The 26,382-nt window shown below is 36.5% G+C and overlaps 1 protein-coding gene and 1 pseudogene across 7 annotated transcripts in view; both read right to left on the minus strand.

Moving 5' to 3' along the window:
• Nucleotides 1-26,382, minus strand: part of QKI (QKI, KH domain containing RNA binding) — a 154,755-nt gene that overhangs the window by 111,841 nt on the left and 16,532 nt on the right. The gene's annotated exons all lie outside the window — the stretch shown is intronic.
• LOC120248978 lies at nt 18,644-18,794 on the minus strand (annotated as a pseudogene).

The following is a 26,382-nucleotide window of genomic DNA, read 5'->3' on the forward strand; positions in this document are numbered from 1 at the left end:
CCTTAATCAATTTCTACCAGGAATCAAATTCATATCAATGAAACAATGTATTTTACTTAAATTAACTTAAGAGCCCAACCAAGCTCTTAACCACTATGAGATAAACCTATTTTACCTAATTTCTCCATACCTAAATGAGGCCATTCGTTCCAAATGAGAACTTTAGTCAAATAAGAATGTCTCTCACACAAAACTAATACCAAAGGCTCTTTTATACTTCAGAACTAACCTGTTTGAATGAGATTTAAACTGAACTAAGCTATTTAGGTCTCTGGATAAACAGATGTCCAACAGATAACACAGATTTTAGGTTCAGCAGAATTCTAAGCTTGATACACAAATATTAGTTAAGGCTACAGGAACAGAAGAGATGTCTTAGAGAGGATATTAAGGAGATGGATGGACTGACTGAATCCCAGGAAAAGCAACATTTAAGGAGTAAAGAAAAAAAGATCCAAACCAAAAAATGGAGGTGAACAGGAAAAGTAGGGAAGAGAGGTGTCAACGTGGCTGAAGAATAACAGAACCAAGGACAAGGTGGTCAACAGTGTCAAATACCAAAAAAACAGGGAAGGTGAAGAGCAAAAAAGGGTACCTTGGATTTGAACACTAGGCCACTGGTGATCAGAGAAGTTTCAAGGAAAAGATGGTTAAAAGAGATCAAACTACATTGCATTAATGAGTGAAATATAAGAAAGAAGGCAGAAATACCTAGGGTCAATGACTTTTTTTGAAAAAAGTTTCTTCTGGGAGACAGAGAGCATGAGCGAGCAAGAACAAGTACGTGCACAAGTGGGCAAGGAGCAGGGAGAGAATCCCAAGCAGGCTCTGCACTGTCAGCCCAGAGCCCGACACAGGCCTTGAACCCACAAACTGTGAGACCATGACCTGGGACAAAGTCAAGAGTCGTATACTTAATCGACAGACCCACCCAGGCGCCCTGGTCAATGACCGTTTAAAAAAGTTTCCAGATACAAATATACTTCTTATACGAAAAAGCATAAGAAATCTATTTAAATGAATCAAGACTTGAACAAAGAAATGAATTCTTTCAAGAATTCTTTATTAAGCTTCCACGATGACATGTTAGAGGACAGGTCCCTGCCCATCGGCACATATGGTCTAATAAGGGTTGTTACTACTAAATTAGCTGGATGCCTCCGTAACGGTCTCTCCACGCTACAGACTGTGTCCTCCTTGGGGGAAAGGCTTGTGTCCATTAAAATTTAAAACTAAAATGGCTTTTACTTTTATAATGTATTTTGTACACCTTCCAAACATGGAAATTTTAATCTACTGTGATTAAGGAACTATGAAATATGAATGCACACTTTAATTTTCTTAACTAGTTATTTTTATCTCTTTATTAAATAAAATCCAACATAGCAAAAAGGCACATCAAAGGTGTTCTTATCCAGTCATATAGTCTTAAATCAGTGAAAATACTGTATTACAATACATTTTCTGCTTCAATGATGGCAACATTCATTTTTATAACCATCTTATCTCTTAAATAACAATTTGCTTGTCAAAGCTTACCAAATGTGCATCTCTGACCAGCAAATGAAGTTTTTTAAAAATCAAAAGAATGCACCTTGGATTTAACTACATTATAAAGGCAAGACATTATTCTTTAAGTTCTTTTTCCATATTTCTGGTTTAATAATGAAATCTTTCCTACTAAACATGCCCAGTATCAAACTTGTATTGATTCTGTATCACATGCGATAGCAATTCTCCATGTTTTCAACCACTAAATAATAATTTAAACATAAACAACTGTTTACATAATTACAGCAAGTAATTAACCAAAAGACATCAGGGAAATTTAATTAAAAGTATGCATATATTCTTTAGTTCAGGTCTCTATATTAAAGCACTTTCAATATTAATTTGTTACATTTAAATTTCCTCTTCAGAAACTGCCTAATTCTTGTTATGTTAATTAATAACACTGATATAAAAATCCTAACGACAGCATAAAGACTACAGATTAAATAAATAATCCACCAAGGAAGTGGAATTTATACAATAAATGCAAGAAGAGTTCAATATTTAAAAATCTATAACCATAATAATACAAAAGACTAAAGATGAAAACAACATTAATTCCAGGTAAACAAATTTATCAAACTTAGATAAACCAAGAGAATCAATTATAAGAAAATTCACATAAAATGACTAAATAAAAAAATACATAAATATAGGATAATCACTGACCTTCACATATCCAATTAGATGATAAAATAGAAGAAAACACATCTACCATTTAAATTGTATTTCTATAAACATCTGTGTGATTCTCTGATTAACAGCTCAAAATTTCACGAGACTCTGCTACCCACTGTCACCCCAGCTCCGTCAACAGTGCCTGGACAACAGGGCCCTCAATCAGTACTCAGTGGTCTTGGTAGATGGGTGGGTGAATGAACTAGGTTCTAAGGCATTAAAGTTAAACAAGTCATGGTTCCAAGCTTTCCAAGAAGTTACTCTCCTATGGGAGGCATATAAACAAATAGATACTCCAAAGAAGAACAGGAAGAGGTACAGATGAGAGACGGTGGAGACACAAAAGCAGGATCATCAACTCTGCCACAGGCTTTTAAGGTCAACAAAGACGTCCAGAGGAAAGAAACTCTGTATCCCAATGACACAAAGTGAAGCAAAGATACAACCAACATAATTACAAATTCTACTTAAGATACAAAGTCTTTCTACCATGTTTCTTTAAGTCTCTAAGATATCTTATACTCAATTTAACAACAGAACACACATTTTATATGTAACACTGTACTGATGGGAATGAAAAGATGACTTAAGTCCTAGTTCTCAAGCATCTTACAATCTCACTCACTGTGGGGTCTAACCAGCTGAGTACTTATTAACTGCCTCTATCAACAGCACCTTTCTAGCCAGGAAACCACAAGCACTTCTTGGCACGTTACTTACAACACTCAAGTCAAAGCAAGTTCTGGGGCTCAGTTAGTAGTACAGAGTGTGCGACTCTTGATCTTAGGGTTTTAAGTTCAAGCCCCATGATGGGTGTAGAGATTACTCAAAAAATAAATCTCAAAAAAAAAAAAAAAAAAAAGCCACCTGGGTGGCTCAGTTGCTTAAGCATCTGACTTCGGCTCAGGTCATGACCTCACAGTCTATGGGTTTAAGCACCGTGTTGGGCTCTGTGTTGACAGCTCGGAGCCTGGAGCCTGCTTCAGATTCTGTGTCCTTCTCTCTCTGCACCTCCCCTACTCACACTCTGTCTCTCTCTCAAAAATTAAAAAAATAAACATTAAAAAAATTTTTAAAAAAAGAAAAACGTTCTTATTCCAGTTCTAAGAGTAACTGTTTATGTGATTTTAGACAAATCTCTTAACCTCTCTGTACCTGTACCTCACTAATGAGAGGTGGATAACTGAGTAACTCAACCGAATCCATTGTTTTCCAACCTCAGTATGCAAGAACCCCAGGTATTATTTTCTCCCTTGTAACCCCGGGTTTTAAACAGTTTTATCTCCAAAGCTTTCAGTCCTAAGTCCTGGTAACCAGAAATTTTTGTTAATGTTTTCCTATCAAGTTGATCTAATCATGGCCAAAATATTACAGAAATGCATCATGGGTACGGGCAGTGCTTTAGTTCCTTCCTAAGTGGTGGGTTTACAGGTGTTTATTTATGAAGCAAAGAAACTCTTCATAATTAATAAGTTTTATATAGCTGACCCTTTAAGAACATGGTTTGTTCTAACAAAGATTTTCTTACTGACATTTATATAAGATTTTCTTTGACATTTTTTCTCTGGCTTTTATTGTAATACAGTATATAATACATATGACATAGAGTACACGTTAATTGTTGATATTACTAGTAAGGTTTCCAGTCAACAGCAGACTATTAGTAATTAAGGTTTGGGGGAGTCAAAAGTTATACATGGATTTTCCATGAGGGGAGTCAGTGCCCCAACTCCTTGCACTGTTCAAGGGTCAACTATATAGACTTCTGTTGTATCAAACATTACAGGATAATGCTCAAATATCAGCTCATCTCTCCATTACCTCTATCAACCTACAAGAACGGTTCAGAGAACTAAAAGTTCAGAGTCATTTGTTTAATCACCTAGTATAAAATTTCCCACCACAATAACCCCAAAATATCCCCCCGCAATATCAAGACAACTTGTGTTAGACATCTCTGTAGTTATTAGTTTACAAATTTTATTGAATCAAAACCATTCCTAAAATTTCTCTCACTTGCCCACACTCCAAAGCTCAAAAAAATAGATCAAATGCCTCATTCTTATGGTGGCCTTAAAAATACTTGAACAGTTCTATATCTAAGTATCCTCTTCTGAGTTGTAAAACAGCATGTACCCTCTCACTCATTTCAACACACATTTGTCCATGCCCTTTTAAAATGGAAAATCCTGTACAACACTCATCCTGACAACCTATGAGAATGCACACTCCGGCGGCCTACTTCCAGTCCCAAACACTCCCAGTTCCACAGCATGTTTAAGGATACCTTTAGCTCTTTGATGAGCACATTGCCTGACTCAAATGTTGGTGGTGCTAATAAGCCAACCTTCTACCATTCCATCTTCCACAACTTTGTTTAAATACCAATAGATAACCTAAGGTTTTTCCTGGTTGTTTTCTACTAGACACCTCCCTTCCCAGTGTTAATCTATCAGTTCACATTCTTTAGGGATGACTATTCTGAGTCAAGGAGCCAAGGAACTGCAATTACACAGGACACACATTTCTGTAGTTTGCATACTGAAATACAGGCATGCCTTACCAACTATCTGATGACATCTCAAGCTATGTTAGGACTCGAACCCCCTTCTGGACCCACTAGTTTAAACGGGAAGTGATCTGTCTTGGATTCTACAGGTTGTGTCATCAAATTTAGGATACATACCTTTCAGCTTTTGGGAGTATACACTTCCAGCATTCAGGCTCCTAGAATCGATATTGGGTGATGCCATTTTTTCAAATTTCAGTATACTGAAAATTATTTCTCTTTAAGTCTGAAAACTTGTGTCGGTTATACTAATGTTTCCTTACATTTCACTGCTTTTAACTACCTTGATTCTTTTACCTGTTTCAAACTAAACCTGAATAATCAGATAATGAACTCTGCTACTCAGAGGGAAAACAGTCACTGCACACTTCTAGTTCTATGTGACCTGTTAATGTTACATCATCTGCCTTTTCTGTGTCCCTAATTCACTTAACATAACCAAACGCTTTGCTTTGAAACCATTCTTATGTTTCTTAAAGCTCAACTCATTTTGCCTTTAGCTCATCACTACTCTTTTATTAAAAGTGAATTACTATATGTGCATCCCACTCTGACACCTTAAAATTTTTCACCTATTTAAAAAATATGAATTACTGGATTAACTAACAGATCAACCACTTTGTGGAAAAGTAAAAAGTCAGAAATAAGGACAACATGAAGAACTATAAGAGAACAGAAAAATACAGGCTGAGAAATACAAAATATAAAATTAAGTAGTTACTTCCCAAGATAGATAAATAAACAGATAGATAATGGCTATATATAAATTTAATACTGCAATGTTTAAAGACTGGATAAAGGCTAGAATATAACACTATTTTACTGTCTGGTTTAGAATATTTTTCAACAAATTTAAGCCAAGAAAATGAAAATTAGGAAATGAAATATGAAAAATATTTACTAGTTCAGCACTACACAAAAAAGCTATTAATGATATATAAATAATACTTAAAAACACATGAAAGAATCATTTTCAGGATTTTTAACAATACAAATGAAAAGACAACTTTTTAAAACACTGAAAACATTTTCACACAAAACACATCTTATACCCAGTGTTGTGGTAGCTAATTCCAGTTGTCCAACTGGCTGTGCTACTGTTCTAAATGTATACATTTTATGTGGGCAACTAGCTGCTTTTTCTTCATGCCTTACATTAAAAATCCATCAAAAAAAATTATCTAGGGGTGCCTGGGTGGCTCAGTCGGTTAAGAGTCCAACTTCGGCTCAGGTCATGATCCCCCTGGTTCGTGGGTTCGAGCCCCGCATAGGGCTCTGTGCTGACAGCTCAGAGACTGGAGCCTGCTTCGGATTCTGTGTCTCCCTTTCTCTCTCTGACCCTCCGTGCTCACACTGTCTCTCTCTCTCTCAGAAATAAATTTTAAAAAAATTTTTTAAAAATTATCATTGTAATACAACTGGATCTAAAATATAGAAAGAAATGAAAATGTTAGTGTCATTTGACCATTACTGCCTTGTTTTTAAAATTAACATTTTCCATTAATTTATTCAGTAAAATAAGAACCACGTTATTTATAAAAACATATGCTTTGACATACATAGCAAAAATTTTGTAAGTAAAATTAAAATGACAAGCTTTCCCCACTTCAACTGAACTTTAAACGGGCTCTTTACTTCCTCACTATCTGCTGGGCACCAAAGCAGCCTCCCTTGCTGGACACTAACATGAACGTACAAAGCAAAGGAAGGTTTTAATTATTTTAGGTCTTAATTAACAAATTATTAGCCTCTATTTACATGAAACTTATTAAATTTTAAAATTATATTAGGAGTCTATTTATAACCAAAAAACAACTGCCACCACCTAAAGTGGTGACTGTTATGTACTTAAAGGGAACAAAGATCTCTTCTGTAAAAAGAAACCTCTAATTCAGGGTTTACTAAATACAGGGAAAGTTTTACAGATATTTTGAGCAGAGTAAAACCCAGGGAATACTGTAACTCCACTGTACTCATTTTAAAAAGCTACACCCATAAGGTACAGAGAAAGCAAATAAATAAAAAAGCAGGTTAATAGAGGATATGCAACATTTAGTAAAATGTGTTTTGTCTCATTGAATAACCAAATAAACCTGATATAATTTTGATTTAACCTATCAATAATTCTCTAATGGGACCTGGAACCTGATTTGGGGAGTTAAGTTGTATTTTGAACTTCACAACTGTTAAGCAAAATAAATAAATAAATAAATCCTTGGGGCGTGTGGGTGGCTCAGTCAGCTAAGCATGCGACTCTTGATTTTCACTCAGGTAGTGATCTCAAGGTCCTCCATGTTGGGCTCTGCGGGCTGAGCAGAAGTCAGCTTGGATTCTTTCTCTCACCATTCTCTCCATATGCCCCCTCCCAAACCTGCCAAATCTTTCCTAAAACAAACATTTAAAAAAAAAAAAAAGAAAAGAAAAACTACAAAATTAAACACATAGCCTTCTTTTAAACTGCTCTGGCAACTTAACTAACAATTGCATAAAATTGCGGATAAATTTCAAATAAAAAACATGAAAACAGCAAAGGTCTTAATAAAAATGTCCATCCTTGTTCCATAATTGCTCTCAGGAGCAGTTCTGTTATCATGGAAGGCATTTAATAGTAGCTGCAACTCCCTGGAAAAGCTCTTTCAAAGGTTACAGAAAAAGGTTCATTATATAACCTAATTTATATTAAGTATGTGTATTTTTTGACACATAGAAGTAAAAAAAAAAGGATATAGCTATTAATCATCTCTGGGAGATCGATTTACAGGAACTTTTACCTTTAATTTCACATTACTGTATGAATTTTTTTTTTTACTACTGTAAAATTGTAAAGATATTCTCATTAGGATATCAGAAAGTACTCTAAGTCAAAATGTTGCAAATAATATTGGATTCCCTATATAAAATTATAATAAAATTAAGTCACTGACTCCTAAGTATAAAAATAAACCACAAAGATCTAATTATTTTAACATGAGCATTTCTACCATGCTAAAATAGTTAACATGAATTGTTACCTGATTCTCACCGGACTCTGAAGTAGATACAATAGGACAGAAGGAAGGAAGAAAGGAAAGAAGGAAGGAAGGAAGGGAGGGAGGGAGGAAGGCAGGCAGGCAGGCAGGCAGGCTCAGAAATGTAATAAATGGTCCAATGTCACAGCTAGTCCAACCAGCTTTCATTTAGAATTTCATAAAGGGCCTGGGGCGCCTGGGTTGCTCAGTCGGTTGAGCATCTGACTTCGGCTTAGGTCACGATCTTGTGGTTTGAGAGTTCAGGCCCTGCGTCAGGCTCTGTGCTGACAGACAGCTCAGAGCCTAGAGCCTGCTTCAGATTCTGTCTCCCTCTCTGTCTGCCCCTCCCCCTTCATGCTAGATCTTTCTGTCTCTCTCAATAACAAATAAACGTTATTAAAAAAAAAAAAGAATTTCATAAAGGGCTTTCTGGAATAAGCAGCCCTTAAAACACACTGGGAAAACAGTGATTGGGAAACAGGAAAATGGAATGAACAACTCTTAGTTCACCGCCAGCAGCTCTAACAAGACCAATCCACTGTTTTAGCAACACGTGCAAACAAATCTTTGCAGCCTTCCTCTTTTTATGCTAACAGAACACAGCCTCAGAGGGCAAAATCCAGGCCTAAGTGCCTAGAAAAGTGGCAGTCCTGAATGAATAAATCAATAGATGGAGTTGGCATACAAAGAAGGCAAAATAGGCCATTCCAAAGAACAGAATGGACCAGGGAAAGTATTTTTTAAAGTTATTAAGAACCAATATTTTAACTGGAATAGGCATCTTTTCTCATTTAAATTGGGTTTTGTTTGGAAGTTAACTTTTAAACCTGCTTAGTTTTATATGTTATATCAAGTATTTTTTAAGAAAAATGTTGCCTTCTGGTCATTTAGTGTTTTAAAACACTCGTGGAAACCAACCCTTATAATCTCTGTATAATACCCACAGTACCAAACTTGAAATCGGAAGGTTAAGAAACCCAGTTAAGAAAAAAGCAGTTAATGGATATCTGAAGAAGAGTCAACAATAACTCAGTAGATGCCATTAGAATCCAGTCCAAAAGCAATACTTGAGGATCTAGCCATGTTTACTAATAACTTTTCCCAATCTTTTTAGTATTCTAGAAGAACAGAAATAAACCCATAGCAATGGGAAGCAGGTACCCACATACAGGGTTGGAAGAAAGTTTTTTGGCTTTGTTTTTTTTTTTTTTTTACCATATATTCCTATATGTCATGATTTTGAAATGTGTAAGCATCTAAATATATTAACTTTTTAAAAATAAATGCTTGCCTTAGAAGATTTTACTTATAATAATAGTAACATCATAATCTATGAGGTTGTAATAATATAAAAAATTGAATGAATAAAAAAATAAAGTGATAGATCTTCCTTACCAAATTCCAATTTAATAAATACCAAAGCAAAGATGGATATAGAAAATTATATAGAAAAAAACACCACAGTAATAATTCTTGCAGGCGAGAACTACTCAATGGACGCTAAAATCAGTGAACAGTAACATGAGAAACAGGGTATCTATACAGTGTTTCCCCATAAGACAGTTGCTAATTACAAAGGAAAAAAGAAACTGTGCAGTGGAGAAACAGGTGGTCAAATACTATCACCAGTAAGATATACAGACCCTTTAGTATGAGAAAGGCCAAACAGTAATTCTGTTGTTTTCTTGTCAAATATGCATAACCTCAATTTAATCATGAGAAAACATCGGACAAACTAAAGCTGAAGAGTATTCTACAAAATAACTGACGAGTTATCTTCAAAAAAAAAAAAAAAAAGAAAAGTGTCATGAGTGGCACCTGGGTGGCTCAGTCGGTTAAGCATTTGACTTCAGCTCAGGACATCATCTCCTGGTTCGTGGGTTCAAGCCCCACGTCGGGCTCTGTGCTGCCAGCCAGCTCAGAGCCTGGAGCTGCTTCAGATTGTGTCTCCCTCTCTCTCTCTGCCCCTCCCCCGCTCATTCTCTGTCACTCAAAAATAAACGTTAAAAAAATTTTTTTAAGTGTCATGAAAGAATGGGACAAATGACTCAATGCTATATGGGATTTGGGGTTTGATCCTGTACCAGAAAAAAGGATGTAAATAGGGAAATTGGTCAAGTTTGAATAAAATCTTCAAATTACTTAAAATATTGTATCCATGTTAATTCCCCAGTTCCCATAATTGTACTGTGGTCATATGATGTTAACGTTAACCTCGGTACTACAGAGTATTTTTATTTTTTCTAGAAGTCTAAATTTGTTGCAAAATAAAGGTTCTGCTTTGGCCTCAGCTATTTATTCTCATGGAGGGAGGACAGTTGTGGGAAAGAATGAAAGCCATGCAAATATCTAGTCTTGAAAACATAAAATACCTGCTTACCAACAACACTGAGGATCTCAAAATCATTAAGAATAAGCTGTTTAATTCAAATAATCTTTTAAATTTTCTTTAACAGCTACTGCTTAAAAAACACATGTAGTTTTTATTTTTTTTTTAATGTTTTACTTATTTCTAGGAGAGAGAGAGAGAGAGAGAGAGAGACAGTGTGAGCAGCGGAGGGTCAGAGAGAGAGGGAGTCACAGACTCTGAAATAGGCTCCAGGCTCTGAGCTGGCAGTCAGCACAGAGCCCGACGCGGGGCTCGAACCGACGAACCGCAAGATCATGACCTAAGCGAAAGTTGGACGCTCAACCGACTAAGCCACCCAGGTGTCCTAAACACATGTAGTTTTTAACCTGCCTTAAGAGCAAGGAGAAAGACTATAATCCACAATCCCAGTCTACAGTAATAGAACCTTTCTTAACAACCATAATTAATAAGGAAAAAAAACACTGGCCTTGAATTTAGGCAATATAGATTTTACTTCTGATCCCCTGCAAGATCTAGTTGTGTGGCTTTGAACTTAACCGTCTGGGTCTCAGTTTCCTCCTCTGTAAAATCAAGTTAGACCAGATGAAATTTATGATTTCCTACTGTTCTGAAGTTCTATCAATTAGAAGTCTGGGAACCTTCTAGTTTCTTCTGAGAACCTAATTTTGTGTCCTCTCTATATCAATACCCCAAGGAAAGAAAGGGCTGCATAAACTCAACAACCAATCAAGAACCACAAAGTCAATCCTACTCCTTAGAAAATTCACATTTCAAAATGTCTTAAACCACTGGGCACCAGGATTTACTTTAAATGGTATGCTTGAAAGCACCACATCCTCATATAACCAGGCTCTACACCTTTATATTTGGGGGAAGTAAGGAGAGGGTCTGCCCTATGTATTTTATCCTCCTCAAGCTCCAAATTACTTAGGGCTTTGAAGGAAATTTGGTAAAGAAGTGAAAATGAAACGGAACTCCCCAAAATTTTGAAAGGATTATGTCTATGTTGAGAGGAGGGGAGAGGGCAGGTTGCTTTCCCTGGGTTAACAATTTCTTTGACATTATCCTTTTCAGGTGTATTCCAAATTCCTCCTAAACTCAACAGAGGAAGAATAGAAGAACTGTAATCATGCACCACCTGTGTATCTGAACATCACCTTAATTCCAAAAACTAAAGCAAATTACTATCAAATGACATTCACAAGTGTTACAGCCACCCATGTACAAGAGAAAAATCCCTCATACTAACACAACTATGGACTTTTTTAAAAGCTATAATAAACAATCTACAGTATACAGTACTCTAAAGGTCCATTATAGCAAGCTTCAAGACAGAAAACTTCTATTTTCATAATAAGAGCAACATACACAGTACTCTCAGGTATCAAGATAATTGACACTGAAAAATTCCTTTAATATGGCACTTTGAATATGATCCTCTTTTAATTAAACCAAAGTTGGTTTACTTTACAAAGAACTAGATTCAGAAAGTCTAAGTAACATTATATATGCTATTGGTTACATTTACCACATTTTTACTGCCTCTTAAAGAATACTTTCTACTTTCATGGAACAATATTCCTAGAAAGCAATTTTCTTCAATTTTTTTTTTTTTTTGAGAGAGAGAGAGAGAGAGACAGACTGCGTGTGAGAGGAGGAGGGGCAGAGAGAGGAGACAGGGTTCCGAAGCAAACTCAGCACTGTTAGCACAAAGTCTGACTTGGGGCTCTAACGCATAAACTGTGAGATCATGACCTGAGCCAGACACTCAACCAACTAAGCCACCCAGGAACCCCTTAGAAAGCAATTCTAATATGAGTTTATAAAATGCAGAAAACACTCTTTTAATATCATAAAAGTTTAATTTATTAGAATGGAAACTAAATGTTAGCATATAAAAATATCACCAAAATAATAACAAAAGTCCTGGTCAAGGACATTCCAGAACTCCAAATGCCTGTATCCAACTGTATTCTAAACATGTCACTATGACGCACTTAAAAAGCCAAACTCCTATCTGTCCTCCAAACTCGTTCCTCCTGACCTCAAAAATGGCAAGTCCATTCTCTCACACATTATATCTAATCCACCAGCAAATACTGCGTATTCACCTTTCAAAATACAACCAGAATCCCAATGACCCCTGACTCTCTACTGCTCTAGTTTCAGCTAGTCATTTCTCACCTAAACCACTGAAATAACCTAACTGGTCTCCCTGTCTCCACCATTGCTCCTGCCAGCCTAGTCTTGATTTTCCTAGAGTTATCCTGTTAACACTTATCCAAGTGACAGGTCACTCCTCTGCTCAAAAGTCTCTAATGCAATTCTCAAAGTTTTTGGTCTCAGGACTCAATGCTGAAAAAATTACTACAAGGAGGGATGGCGCCTGGGTGGCTCAGTCGGTTGAAGTTGAGCATCTGACTTGATTTTGGCTCAGGTCATGACCCCAGTATCATGGGATCAAGCACAGAGTTTGGGCTCCATGCTGAGCCTGGAGCCTGCTTAAGATTCTCTTTCTCTCTTTCTCTCCCTCTCTCCCCCCACCTCACCCCCAGTTCATGCTCTCTTAAAAAAAAAAAAAATACTGCCAGAAGCCTAAAGAGCTTGTGTTTGTGAGTTACATCTGTTAATACTTCCAATACCACAAATCAAAACTGAAAAGTATCTAAATTGCTTGTGATTCGCTTTAAAATAATAGTAAACCCCATTATATTTTAACAAAGCACATTTTATCCAACAAAATAGTGAGAGGTAGTTTTCTATTTTTGCAAATCGTTTAAATTGTCCTTATTAATAGAGAAAACAGAATTCTCTTATCTTCTTCTGAATTCAATCTATTGCAGTCTTGGGGCGTCTGGGCGGCTCAGTCAGTTAAGCATCTGACTGCGGCTCAGGTCATGATCTTACGGTTCGTGGGTTCAAGCCCCACGTCGGGCTCTGTGCTGGCAACTAGCTCAGAGCCTGGAGCCTGTCTTCAGGTTCTGTGTCTCCCTCTCTCTCTCTCTGACCTTCCCCTGCTCACGCTGTCTTTCTCTCTCTCTCTCAGAAATAAATAAAACATTAAAAAAATTTTTTAATTAAAAAAAATCTATTGCAGTATCACACAGCATCCAGCATCTAAAATACTCCACTATAAACTCAAGTGAGAATGAGAGTAAAAAGTCAAATGACTTATTATCATGAAAATACTCTGACCGCACAAACTCGCTAAAAGAGTGCCCAGAGCACATTTAAGAACCACTACTCTAATCATTTCCCATTTCAGTTAGTGTAAAAACCCACGTCCTCACAGAAGTTCCCCTTTACTCTCCCCCTAACCCTTCTGACCTCGTACTCCCCTAACCAGTTTACCACGCTCCCACCACCCCCATCCCTCATTCACAGCTACAGCCACACAAGAACTTCAGGTCCTGGCTCACATTTTGCCAGCACTCCTCCCTCCTCTAGGAAAGCTATTCCCTAGAGAGCAGTATGGCTCACTTCATTACCTCCTTCAAATCTCTGTTCTAATGTCAATTTCTCAATAAGGTCCACCCAGATCTCCCTACTTAAAACCACAATCTGCCCCAATCCATCCCGAACACGCCTATCTCCTTTATCCTGGTCAATACACTCTCTAAACTCACATCGCCTAATGTATTATTGACTAATGTATGTATTATCGCTTATTGCTGGTCTCCTACCTAAGAATGTAAACTTTGGGAGGAGAGAGAGATTTCTCTCTTTTGCTATATATACAGATACAGATCCTTGGGGAAAAAAACACCTTCTGAACAACCTCAGCAGGCTGATTTAGTACAAAAACATCCAAAGCTACAAAAATATGCTTGAAACTTCATTCAAGCATCAGTAAGTTATTAGCTTCATAACTTATTCTTCCTCCCTTTAAAGTAACAGAAATACAGTCCTCTCAAAAGGGCTTGCTGTATTTATTCAGGATTTATGAGATTCTAAAATACTTGGGTAATAACATATGTTCGTTACATCATCAGTGTTAAATTTCTCTACTGTGTTTTAGATCAAATGACAAGATACAATACACAACCATCTAAATGATTGGTCTTAGCTTTAAAATACCCTAATCCATAAGGAAAAGACTTCCCCTCCCAGGACTGAACCAATGGGGTTGTAAATAATTCATTTCTCTTGAGGTTTTTTTTTAATAACTTCTATATCTACAATCTCACAATTGTCTTTTTTAGTGTTTATTTTATTTTTGAGAGAGAAAAAGCGAGTGAGCATGAGTGGGGGAGGGGCAGAGAGAGAGGGAGCCACAGAAGCAGGCCCCAAGCTCTGAGCTGTCAGCACAGAGCCTAAGGCAGGGCTCATGCTCAAGAACAGAGAGATGACCTGAGATGAAGTCGGACGCTTAACCTTCTGAGCCACCCAGGTGTCCATACAGTCTCAGTTTTGATCCACTCTCTATTCAAAGCTAATTTAGTAAAAATTATGAGTATATAATAAAATAAAAGCTTTTTCATTTCATTTCCTAAAAGTAAAAACTGCTTATAAAATGGATTGGTGTGAATAACGTGTAATTGTAGTTTTTTCTTAATTATTTCAATAATCTATGGTACAGATAATGGTTGTTCCTATATGCATTCAGGAAGCATGTACTGTATACCTACCATGAGCTAGGCACTAGCCAAGGCCCAAGGGATATAGTCATGTGCAAAACCAGACAAGGACCCTGCTCTATCACAAACTAAGTGAGCAGAAGTAATAGCTGGGTATCCTCACCCAGGTATGACCTCAAAGAAGCACCTCAACATATTCCATATAGGGGCGCCTGGGTGGCTTAGTCGGTTGAGCGTCCGACTTTCGCTTGGGTCATGATCTCGCGGTTCGTGGGTTCGAGCCCCACGTCGGGCTCTGTGCTGACTGCCTGCTCAGAGCCTGGAGCCTATTTCAGAGTCTGTGTCTCCCTCTCTCTGACCCTCCCCTGCTCACGCTGTCTCTCTCTCTCTCTCCTAGAAATAAATAAAAATATTGAAAAAAAAAAAAAGAATGTTGGCTTTTACTCAATTTTTATTCCTCGCTACCATTCTACAACAATCTAAGTAAGTCAGACAAATATTAGAAGTATTATGTTGTATTCAGTGGTCAAGTGGTCCATACCGTTAGGAGACAGACATTTTAGAAGTAATTATTCAGGGAAAATGGAGTCTTCAAACAGGAAATTCGAAGTTCCAATTCAAAAAGAGCTCTTGCTCTTAGGACTTCAAATTCCAGTTGGAGCCTGGGCTTCCAGAGTAGACATTTTTGAGCGCGCCTCTCTGGAAAGCAAACCAACCAGACACTCAAGACACCACACAAGGAGACATGTCTACAGAAGACAGTTTAAAATGAATTCTCCTTGGGGCACCTGGATGGCTCAGTCAGTTAAGCATCGGACTCTTGGTTTCGGCTCAGGTCAAGAGCCCTGAAGATGGAGCCCTGCACTGGGGGCTGCACTGTCATCGAGGAGCCTGCCTGGCATTCTCTCTGTCCCTTCCCCACTAGTTCTCTCTCAAAATAAATAAACTTAAAAAAAATTAAACAAATTACACAGTTGTTACTCTGTCTCTACATGCCTTGTTACCTACGTCTTCCCTAGGGCTGATTTAAAGGCCACAACACGGTATTACCAGGAATGAAACAGAGCTGACTGGTGGTAGTAATGGCAGCATACAATTAGTGAGGAGTGGCATCTCTTAAACAGAATTAGGAGTAATGAGATCTAACTTCTTTCTAAGCAATGGGTTGCCCCTCAAAGTCGGCCTTGGAGGTCAGTGCTCTGTCTGGGTACAAATTTCCTTACAGAGACATACTTCTCTCGTCTCCATTTTATAGTTAGGAAACTAAGATTTGGAGATTAAGTACTTTAACCAAAGATCACATAACTTGTATGTAAAAAAGTCAGGATCCAAATTTAGGCCTCCTAACATCACACTACCTCTATTGTATTGACAGAATATAATAAAAGCCATTGAAAAAGGACAGAAAAAGAGGAGAAGCATGTAGAAATTGTGGAGATATAGAGAAAAAGAAGTAGAAAGATATACACAGCAATAATGAAGGAAGGAAAGAATAGTATACTCCAAATTAAAACCAGAAGGACAGTCTCATTTAGGCTCTGGCAAGGACTAGCTGCACATCAGTCAAGACACCATCTCAGCTTTTTCATGGCTACATTTACTCTCATCTAAGGTAACTAACGCTAGACTTAAACACCTGAGTTTCACAGAAAAAAGTCTTTCACTGGAATAGCATTTGCAGAGTGTCGGGCACATAAGAGGCACTCAAGGTGAATTACTGACCGAATATGTCCTATTTTTCTATGGTATGAGGCACTGTGTTTGGTGCTAGGGTCACCCTCATAAGCAACATAGTTCCCGTCATCACAATGCTGGTAGTAAAAACCCGTGTCTATGTAAACAGATTACAGGGCTGGAGGTGACTGACACATGAGGCTGTGTGTCCTAGGATAGGAATACCTGGACCTGAACACTAGATGAAGTAATGTTTAAGGAGTAAGCTGGAGCTCTATGGTTTCTCTTGGTTCTACAGTAGAAAAGATCATACTAGGAAAAACTGGATTCTAGGCATGCAAACCCTCACTTTAAATATTATGAAAAAAGAATAAAAGTGGAAAAAACATGGATATATATTTACCAATCTAATGATAGATACTTATTTTGATGGATCTGATACATGAAAAATGCTTCAAACACATGCTTCTGTCCCCTTCAAGGATTTTTGCCAAACCTTAGTTTTCTGACTCCTAATCCCTTCTCTGTACTTGGCTGCTATTTTTAGTAACACCTATAAAAATCCAGGCGAGTGGTTCGGTTTTTCTCATTCATGGTACTTTTTCATTTACTCAAAAAGTTCCCAAAGGCAAAAATCAATGGGGATCTGTGTGTTGTAGAGTAGCCGTGCTAAGGGTTAAGGAAACGCAAGTAACTATTAAAATTAGGGATTTGTTTCTTAAAACCAATACAAATTTTTCCCAGTAGAAAGTTCAGAATGAACAGAATTTCTAAGAATAAAAGTTCTGTCTTCACCAAGGCCTTCCTTAGAGGGGCAAGTGGAAAATTACTGATATAAACCAAAATCTAAAGGCAACCTATTTCAAACCACACTCCACAAACTCCATCACACTGGAAAATGAGTGAAATGCATTCATTAAAGATTAATTTCTCCCTAATTGTGATTTAAAATCAAACACTCCTAGAAGATAGTAGGTACAGCAAGACAGATACACCATCTTTTAGTTGGAGAATTTCTTGGGCAACAAAAGAATAAGATGTACATCAGAACTCCCCAGCATCCTTTTTTTAAAGCCAGGTAGTGGAAAAGGCCATAAAAATTTTCAAAACCAGGTCAAGTCACAGGCGCCTGGGGGCAGTAGTAGTAACCTGCAGGAAGAGCCACATCGGAATATCAAGACTTAACACAAAGAGAACCCACTTTCAGAATGTATTAAATGGAACAAGCTTTGAAAGAAATTTAATACACTTCCTGCATTCTGAATATGCTGTAGTCGTTTCTCTGAAGAATACCAACATCAAACAAAGCAAACTACTGACAAAACCAACAGAAGACCACCTTCCATACAGCTGGAGTCACAGAGACTACAGATCATTTAGTGTAACGCATATATGAAGGAGGAAAATTCCAGACAAATATGACTCTCCAGGTCTTTGTGCAGAACTAACCTAATAATAATTCAAAGTTAGATAAAAGTTTAGTTTTTAAAAAACTTACCAAACAGCTGACTACAAAATTGTAAAAAAAAAAAAACAAAAAACAAAAAACCTGTGACGAGGGAAACAAACTGCTGAGAATGCAATCTTTGAAAAAAACTACTAAGTGATGTCTATCTGCCTCTGTTTCATCTATAAAATGGAATTATTTCCAGTTCACAGGACTGTTGTGAAGATTAAATGAGACAATGAATATATTTATAAAAACTGCCTGATACATAAACATAAGTATGTCCATATCGTTATTGATAATTGTGATGTTAAATTATATATTCTGGAAATGCCATTATCTTGACAGGTAGTTTGGAAAAATTATCCGATTTGATGAATATCTGTTACCTAAAATCTGTGACTGGTGGTTTCCTAGACTCTATAGGCATAAAAGAGAAATAAATAGAAAGGCACCTGCCAACAAATACTGTTTGCAAATGACGTCTCACATGTAAATTCATCCTACGTGGCAAAGAGGAAGCAGAAAGTAACAAAGATACAGTTTAATTTTTCCAGCTCACTTTTACTAAGCACCTAGTCAAATATTCAAGCATATTATCCAGAAAACGTTACAAACTACAAAGGACTCCAATACAAATACCACAGTACATTCAGCTTATTAAAAATAGACTCTTAAATACTTGGAGCAAATATTCTCTACAGCACTTTTCCCAGAACACACTTTAAAAAAGGTAAGAGCTCTTTGCTCCAGGATTTGACTTGCTTGGGTTTAATCACTTTTCTGGAGATTACTCTAACCTCAAATAAATAATTTGGGGGAAGGAAAGTTGGGGAAACATTTTGGCTTGTAATGTATATCTGCATAATTACAATTTAATACTTTACACTTGATCTTAGCCAAAAGGCCGAGAAGATATACAATACTTTAAAATACTTGTCTAATCAAAAATAAAATATGAAAAGATCACATCTTAATACTGTCACCGTGAAACCATATTACTGAAACACTCCCCATATTTCACTCCCCTCTGACAATCTATTTCTTGAGCTAATTTCAGTGATAGGACTGTTCTAATACATGGCTCTAAAACTGTTTCAGAACTTAGAATCTTAGATGCTTCAGGTGTTTTAGACTCTGGCATAAACAATCTTTAACTACACTGTGTGTACTTGTATCACAATAGTAGATTTGGATGTGAATTTAAACAGATCACTACAAAACCTTTTTGAAGGGTAAACCACTGGGGCGCCTGGATGGCTCATGGGGCCAGTTAAGTGCTGACTCTTGATTTCAGCTCAGGTCATGATCTCATGAGATCAAGCCCCACGCAGCTGCTGAGCATGGAGCCTGCTTAAGATTCTCTCCCTCCCAGGCTTGCATTCACGTGCTCTTTCTCTCTCAAAACGAAAAGAAAAGGAACAGAAGAGCAAAAGTAAGTAAACTACCACCGGTGACTATGGAAATTGAATTTAGTATCAGCTTATAGAGAATTAAGTATAGGCATCTTGCTATAGAAAAGCGATAATTTTAATGAAATAAATACTATATGTATACAAGTGTACACACATATACACATATTTGTATCATTAAAGTTATGTATGAATTATATATATGTTATTTACTGCTATCAGGTATAACACATTAATTATGTAAAACATATTAAATATATTAACACACTTACATTTGTATACAATTTACATGCATTCCGTATGGCTTACTCTAGGCCTTTTATGTTGCCTTTTGCCTTTTATGTCGAAATGCACAAAATTTTAGTGTTTTTTTTCTGAAATTGAAAATATAGGTTTCTACATATTGATTTACTGGATCAGGAACATTACAGTTGAAATCATTATACTTTATTCCTCTCACAAAGGCCTAAAGAATATTTATCTTTAGGCTCTATCTCTGAATTCTACACTTGCCACAGCTTACTTAAGCCAAATAAACCAAATGACCAAGCATTTGTATTAGTAATAAGGAAATAGGTGTTGATTTAAACTGGATAAATTTCAGGGGCCCCTGGGTAGCTTATTCAGTTGAGTGTCTGACTTCGGTAGCTTATTCAGGTCATGATCTCGTAGTTTGTGGGTTTGATCCCCCCACTGGGCTCTATGCTGACAGCTCAGAGCCTGGAGCCTGCTTTGGATTCTGTGTCTACCTCCCACTCTCTGTTCCTCTCCAGCTTGTACGTGCATGCGCGCTCTGTCTCTCTCAAAAATAAATGAACATTAAACTTTGTAAATTCAGAGATGGCTAAACACTGTAATTTATCTTCAACATTACATGGAGGCTTACTTCTCATATGGATGTATTACAATCAATCTAGCACTTAACTTAAATGAAAAGTACTTTCAATGATAAAGACACCAATTACTGGAACTTATTTTAACAAGAAATAATCTCCTATGCATCCAAGTAAAATCTAATAAACTCCTAGAAGTAATCCTCAATTCCTTTAGAGCCCAAATGTTTCAGGAGATAGAAAGAAATATTTTTACATTTTACATTAGCAGTTTTCATTTTAAATATTTACAAACCTTCTAATAGGTCTTACTTTCCAACAGTCACATATAATTCTCTGAATTTAGACACAGATACCTGTTAATAAATATGTGTACATGGGGGGAAAGTATACCTCAGAATACATGGTACAAATACGAAGATTCAGAATTAAATGCTCAAAATACTAGATGCTGAATCAGGGTTAGGTTATTCTAAGAAATGGCAAGCATCAGTCAGCTAGAGTAAAAACAGTGACAAAGCCCAGATTTCCCATAACAGAAATTCTACCATTATGGGAATTATATGCCTAAATTTTATAATGTAAACTATTTAAATACAATATAAAACAGTAAACATTGATAGTTTATATGACATTCTATGAATTGAATATTACTTATAAATGCAGAGTATTCTACATCCTTTAAGACTGTAGTCTATCATACAAATGGCAGAAACATGAATTACATAGCATATCACCATAAATGTAGTAAATGGATTTCAATTCATTAGGCATATCATGTGCTTAAATATAAAAAGTCAGCAACATTATACATACATAATGAAATATAAAAATGTATGTGGTTAAGGCTTTAACGTACAAAGTATAAGCAACTTCACACCAACCATCTTCAGCTCTTAAATAGAACGTTCAAGTGTCATTCATCTGAACTAAGCAGGCCAAGCAAAATATCCCGTGATTCCTATGTTCTCCTCAATGTCGAAATGGGTGGATAAATTTAAAGCCTGTTCCCTCAAGAGTTGCTTTATAGGCAATTTTCTCCCAGTATCAAGGTCTGCAATTTCCATTTGGCTGCCAGTTTGCGATTAAATTCATCACCTTTATTATAAAAATGTGCTTTACTCCATGGCCTGCTGCACAAGAACTGTAAGAAAAACATTTTTCACTGCTAACGGCAAAATCATTCTAAGGCAACCACCACATCCACTCAGACATTAGCTTCCTCAACCTGATGTAGCAGCCCGCATCACTCATGGGGAAAAACTGCAGCAATTTTGTAAGTCACAGAACCTACATTCTATGGAAATGCCCTGCTCTATATTTTTTTGGATAAAATGCACCCAACTCCTGATTTTTATATTCAGCGTTTTCCTGAATGAATTAACCACAAGGTAAGTCAACATAGGGAATATTTCCAAAATTTCAGTAAAATTACAAAATAATTTTTCCGTGTTGGATGATTATCCGTATTTATAATTTTTTTGATGTTTGTTTATTTTTGAGAGATGGAGAGACAGCACAAATGGAGAAGGGGCAGAGAGGAGAGAGATACAGAATCAGAAGGAGGCTCCAGGCTCTGAGCGGTCGGCAGAGCCCAATGTGAGGCTCGAACTCACAAGCTATGAGATCCTGACCTGACCCAAAGTCAGGTCAGACACTTAATTGGGCCACCCAGGTACCCCTCCACCTTTTTTTTTTTTTTTTTTTTTTTTTTTAAGTTCCCAGTTTGTTTTATAGCTTAATTTTCACTATCTGGGCTAACAGCCAACGGTCAAGTCAAAAATAATTATTAGATATATAAATACGTAATATGTAGACTTCTATTACACTTCTACCTAATCTTACCTTCTTAATAAGTCACAATATAAAGTTTGGAAGGGAAAAAAAAGTCAGAAAATAACGTTTCTCAAATAAAGGCATTTAATCTATAACATATTTAGGAAAATAATATTACTCATTTGTAAAATTTAGGTTTTTTAAAAGATTATCTATAAAATTAACATTTGCTTTTACAAACTTGGCCATTACGCAAAAAAATTCAGAAATCTCTTATTCCAGTAAACTTGACAGTATCAATTTCAGAAGTTATAGGGGAAAAAACAGAACTGAATGTCACATTAAATGAAGCCTACCACTGGATGAATTATTAGGTTATTTAATATGTGAACCTGGAGAAATGTTTATCTGTCCTAACCTGTGCATGCCTCTGCCACGGCAGTTAAAGCACTGGACTGCAGTTTCTTATTTCATTTCTCTCGCCATACTATTACATGGCTCCTTAAGGCTGGACTATCCCTTGTTCATTTCATATCCACAGTACCCAGCAGAGTGCTAGATTAAATTAAAAAAACAAAAAAGTTTGCTGAAAACTAAATTACAGCAGGAATCAACATCAGTTTTGCTAAAACTACACAAGTCATAACCCATTAGCTTTACAGTATTAGTCACAACCAGCACTTTTTAAATGGAAAAGAATGGGAAAATACTAGATTACATCATAGGTAATACAAATATTTAATGAAGCTTTCACTTCAACTATATACTTATATAAATATGTACATACATAACAATAATTCTCTTTATAGGTAAACATTCTAAAAAATTGATATATACCTTTTTTGGCTCACATTTATACCATTTTTCTGATTTATACTATCAGGATGTGTATACTTGCTACTCAATAAATAACAGTAATAACAAAGAGACTCTTGATTCACAAAATCAAAGATTCACTTTCAGGATCCTCTTAATTACTACTACTTGCTCCAAAGCTTTCACTCTCTCCCCCTTGTAAGGCTCCAAGCCATCTGCCTTTAAACATCCACAAAAATTGATAAAAATTTCGTATATTCAAATTTGCACAACTCAAGACACATCTGCAGAACCATGTGGCATGTACTGTGATGTTCAGTTAACGTATTTCCATAAGAAAATCAAAGGTTTTAATCCCTGAATAAAAATGAAATGTGAAAATAAGACTCTCATGTCCTTTACCACCCTGTAAAATAAATACATTTTCCTATAATCTAAAAACAAACTTCGGGTTTTCCAACTCAGATCTTACTTACTGTCATTCTCTTAGGGGATCTACTCCGTATTCTCTATTCTACTATTCTCTATTCTCTACTCTCTTCTCCTTTTCATTTTCTTTTATTCAAGACTCTTGAAATAACATAAAGTGTTTTTTAAAGATACTTCTAAACTTATCACCTTTCAAAATTTAGATAAGCCTACACTAGCCTATAAACGTCACCTGTTCAGAACATCACCACACATTTGAATATTAAATCTAGCAATGATAGAGAAACTGAACTGAGTATTTAGAAAACAGGAAGAGGCTTTCTTGTTTTCCTTTTATCTTAGACTTTTATCCCATTATTCAAGAGCAAATGACCTAGATCTAGAAGGAAGCAGGGGGAAATGAAGAGCTTTCTTTAACTTATGACTTTAAAATATTGTGTAAAAGACAGTGGAAGTTCTTATGCAAATATTCACTAACTTGAAGGTAGACCTAGATTCAGCCTGCTGAAAAATGCTGAAGCTGAGAGCCTTTTGTCTTTAATATCAGTTTAATGATAATACCACTTGCGTGCATTAAGTTTATTCTTATTTAGATGAAAAGTTAAAAATGGCGTAGGTAGATATTTCAAGTAATAAATTAAATTTAAAATAATTAAGACTACCTACTTTAGAAGGTAGTCACAATACACAAATTATCAGTCATGACAATTGTCCATAGAGGGGATCAGGCCCGAAGGTACTCTCTGACTGGATAATAATACCACTTACCGACATATTTCTGTCAAAAAGCCAAATCAACCACCATTCCTGAAACTAGCAGTTTCTACTCTTGTAAAACTTCATATCCTTTGTAAATGAACTGCACGTACATATATAACTAAAAGATCAAACTGTGATCGCTGAAATTATTCCAACTTTAAATCTCTCAATTATAGGGTTTTTCTTCAAACAGGAAAAAAATTTTTTTAATGAAAATCTGTTGGGCCTTCTAGAAGAAATGCTATTCTACCATCCACCTTTACACATACCCTTTTATAAAGACTGCTGTAAATTATAAATATCAAAACTTCATTTTATAATATGACTCAATACTGCTGTAACAAAGAAAAACAGAGCTAATATCTTATGGATTAAAATCTAAAATCACAGGGAAAACTCAACTAGTTACTGACTTACAGAGCTCACAAAATTAACAAAGATAAATATTTTTCTGTTCAAAATTTAACTATTTCTCTTCATGTAACAATTCAGTAGTTCTTAACTCAAAAATTTTTACACTTAAACAAGGTATATAATAGAACAGTCCTGGGGCGTCTGGGTGGCTCAGGCAGTTAAGCATCCAACTCTTGATTTCAGCTCAGGTCATGATTTCAGAGGTTCCTGAGACTGAGCCCAGCGTCAGGCTCCTGCTCACAGCACGGAGCCTGCTTGGGATTCTCTCTACTTCTCTCTGCCCCTCCCCTGCTACACATGCACTCTGTCTCTCTCAAAATGAATACACTTATTTCTCTGTGCAAATCTATTTTAAAGTTATTTTTCAGTTTTATGTTTATGTTGTCAGAATTCGGTTAATTTTCCTTTAATTAGAAAATTATTTTTTAAAAATATCAAGTCTAAATTCTTTTAACAAATACTCTGAATTAAATAAAATTCACTATTGAAGCCATTTGTTGCGGTATTTTATTATTTTTTCCCTACAGGCAGACTGCCACACGCAGCGCCTCATGTGGATGTGTCTGGAGTCTTGGAAGCTTGACTCCCCTACGTTCTCCTACAAATGGACCCTGAGAGCTCGTTTGGAGGTTCCAGCAGGGGGCGCAGCTACTCCTATGCCCTTGACCTAACAACGGTCCTCCTCTGTCAGGGAAGGTCATCCTCTTCGAGCGAGCGCGCAGCTTTGGGAGGGACGCACGTGGAGCAGTGAGGGAGGAAGGGGACACCTGCCTAGCCAGCCAGATCAGCCGAATCAACCCTGGCAATCAACGGGGTGACAGATGTCGCAGCCAGATCGCCCTCACATCCTATTACAATACTTTAATATAAAGTCAGAAAGGATACTTTTTCTTGCTTCCTTTTAGATGGAATGTGATATAATCCCAAACTAAATGAAATTTACCTTTTTCAAAGAGTATTTTCATCTGACTTGAGCCAGCATTCTCATCCAAAAATTAATTAAAATTTCCAAACAATTATTATTTAAACCATCTTCTCCCCAGGATCCGCAACCAAGTCATTATAATCTTCTTTCTAATATTTACCATAACGTATCCTCAGACCACTAGTTCCAAGAAAAAAAAGAAAAAAGGCATTCCTTTTCCAGGCAGTTTCAAAAAAGAGTTAATTAAAACAAGTTAGCTTTCTTTTCTGCAGATCCGGGATATTTAACATGTCAACACATGCTGAATTCACAAAAGGAATATGCAGCACTTCCAGGACTACTTTTATTCTCACACTACCTCAGGAGGACAGGATTATAGGGAACATACTCTGCAAACACTTCCCCTAGAGCCTCCCTCAATTCAATTAGCAGATCTTCAATCTCTTGCCTCCAATCTAAGATTGCTAGGTCTTTCAAGCCATCAGAGCAGAAGCAAACAGAGAGGATAACGAAAGGCACGCATACGGCCAAGACCATGCCACACACACAGAGCAAGACAGGTTAGCAACTCGTCTATAGCCCAGGGTTTAGACTCACCAGTTCTGTAAATCTTGCACTCACTAATTCTGATACACCTCCTTCCCCCAGGCATCTAAACCCAAAACAACCAACAGACACATACAAAAAGTACTAAAATAAACTGCATCATAAAAAGAGGGTGTAAGTATATCCAAACTTACTGGTAAAACAAAATAGAAAACCAAACTAAGCATGCACAGGTTAAAAAAAATAAAGCTAAAATATTAGTTAAGAGGCAAAATACTGGGGTGGGGGATGAGGAGTAACTCCAGAAAATCTAAAAATATGCAGTAAGTAGAGCAATCTATCACATTAATCCATACTAAACAGAAATATGCAGGCAGATAAAAGGGGAACAAAACTAAGATGTAAAAGGAAGGAAAAGCCTTAAATGGGTCTCCCATTATCAACAAGATGAAATCTTTTTCCATGCACTTAAAGCTTTCTAGGGAAGAATCACATATTTCAATATTCCAGGTAGGATATTCCTACCTGGGCTATCCTCACATTCAAGGATAGTGTTCTCTGGGTCTACAACCCTACTTCCTTACCTTTTCTCCACTT

Source organism: Hyaena hyaena, unplaced genomic scaffold, assembly GCF_003009895.1.
Source record: "Hyaena hyaena isolate Hyena2069 unplaced genomic scaffold, ASM300989v1 scaffold_617, whole genome shotgun sequence".
Classification (NCBI taxonomy): Eukaryota; Metazoa; Chordata; class Mammalia; order Carnivora; family Hyaenidae; genus Hyaena; species Hyaena hyaena.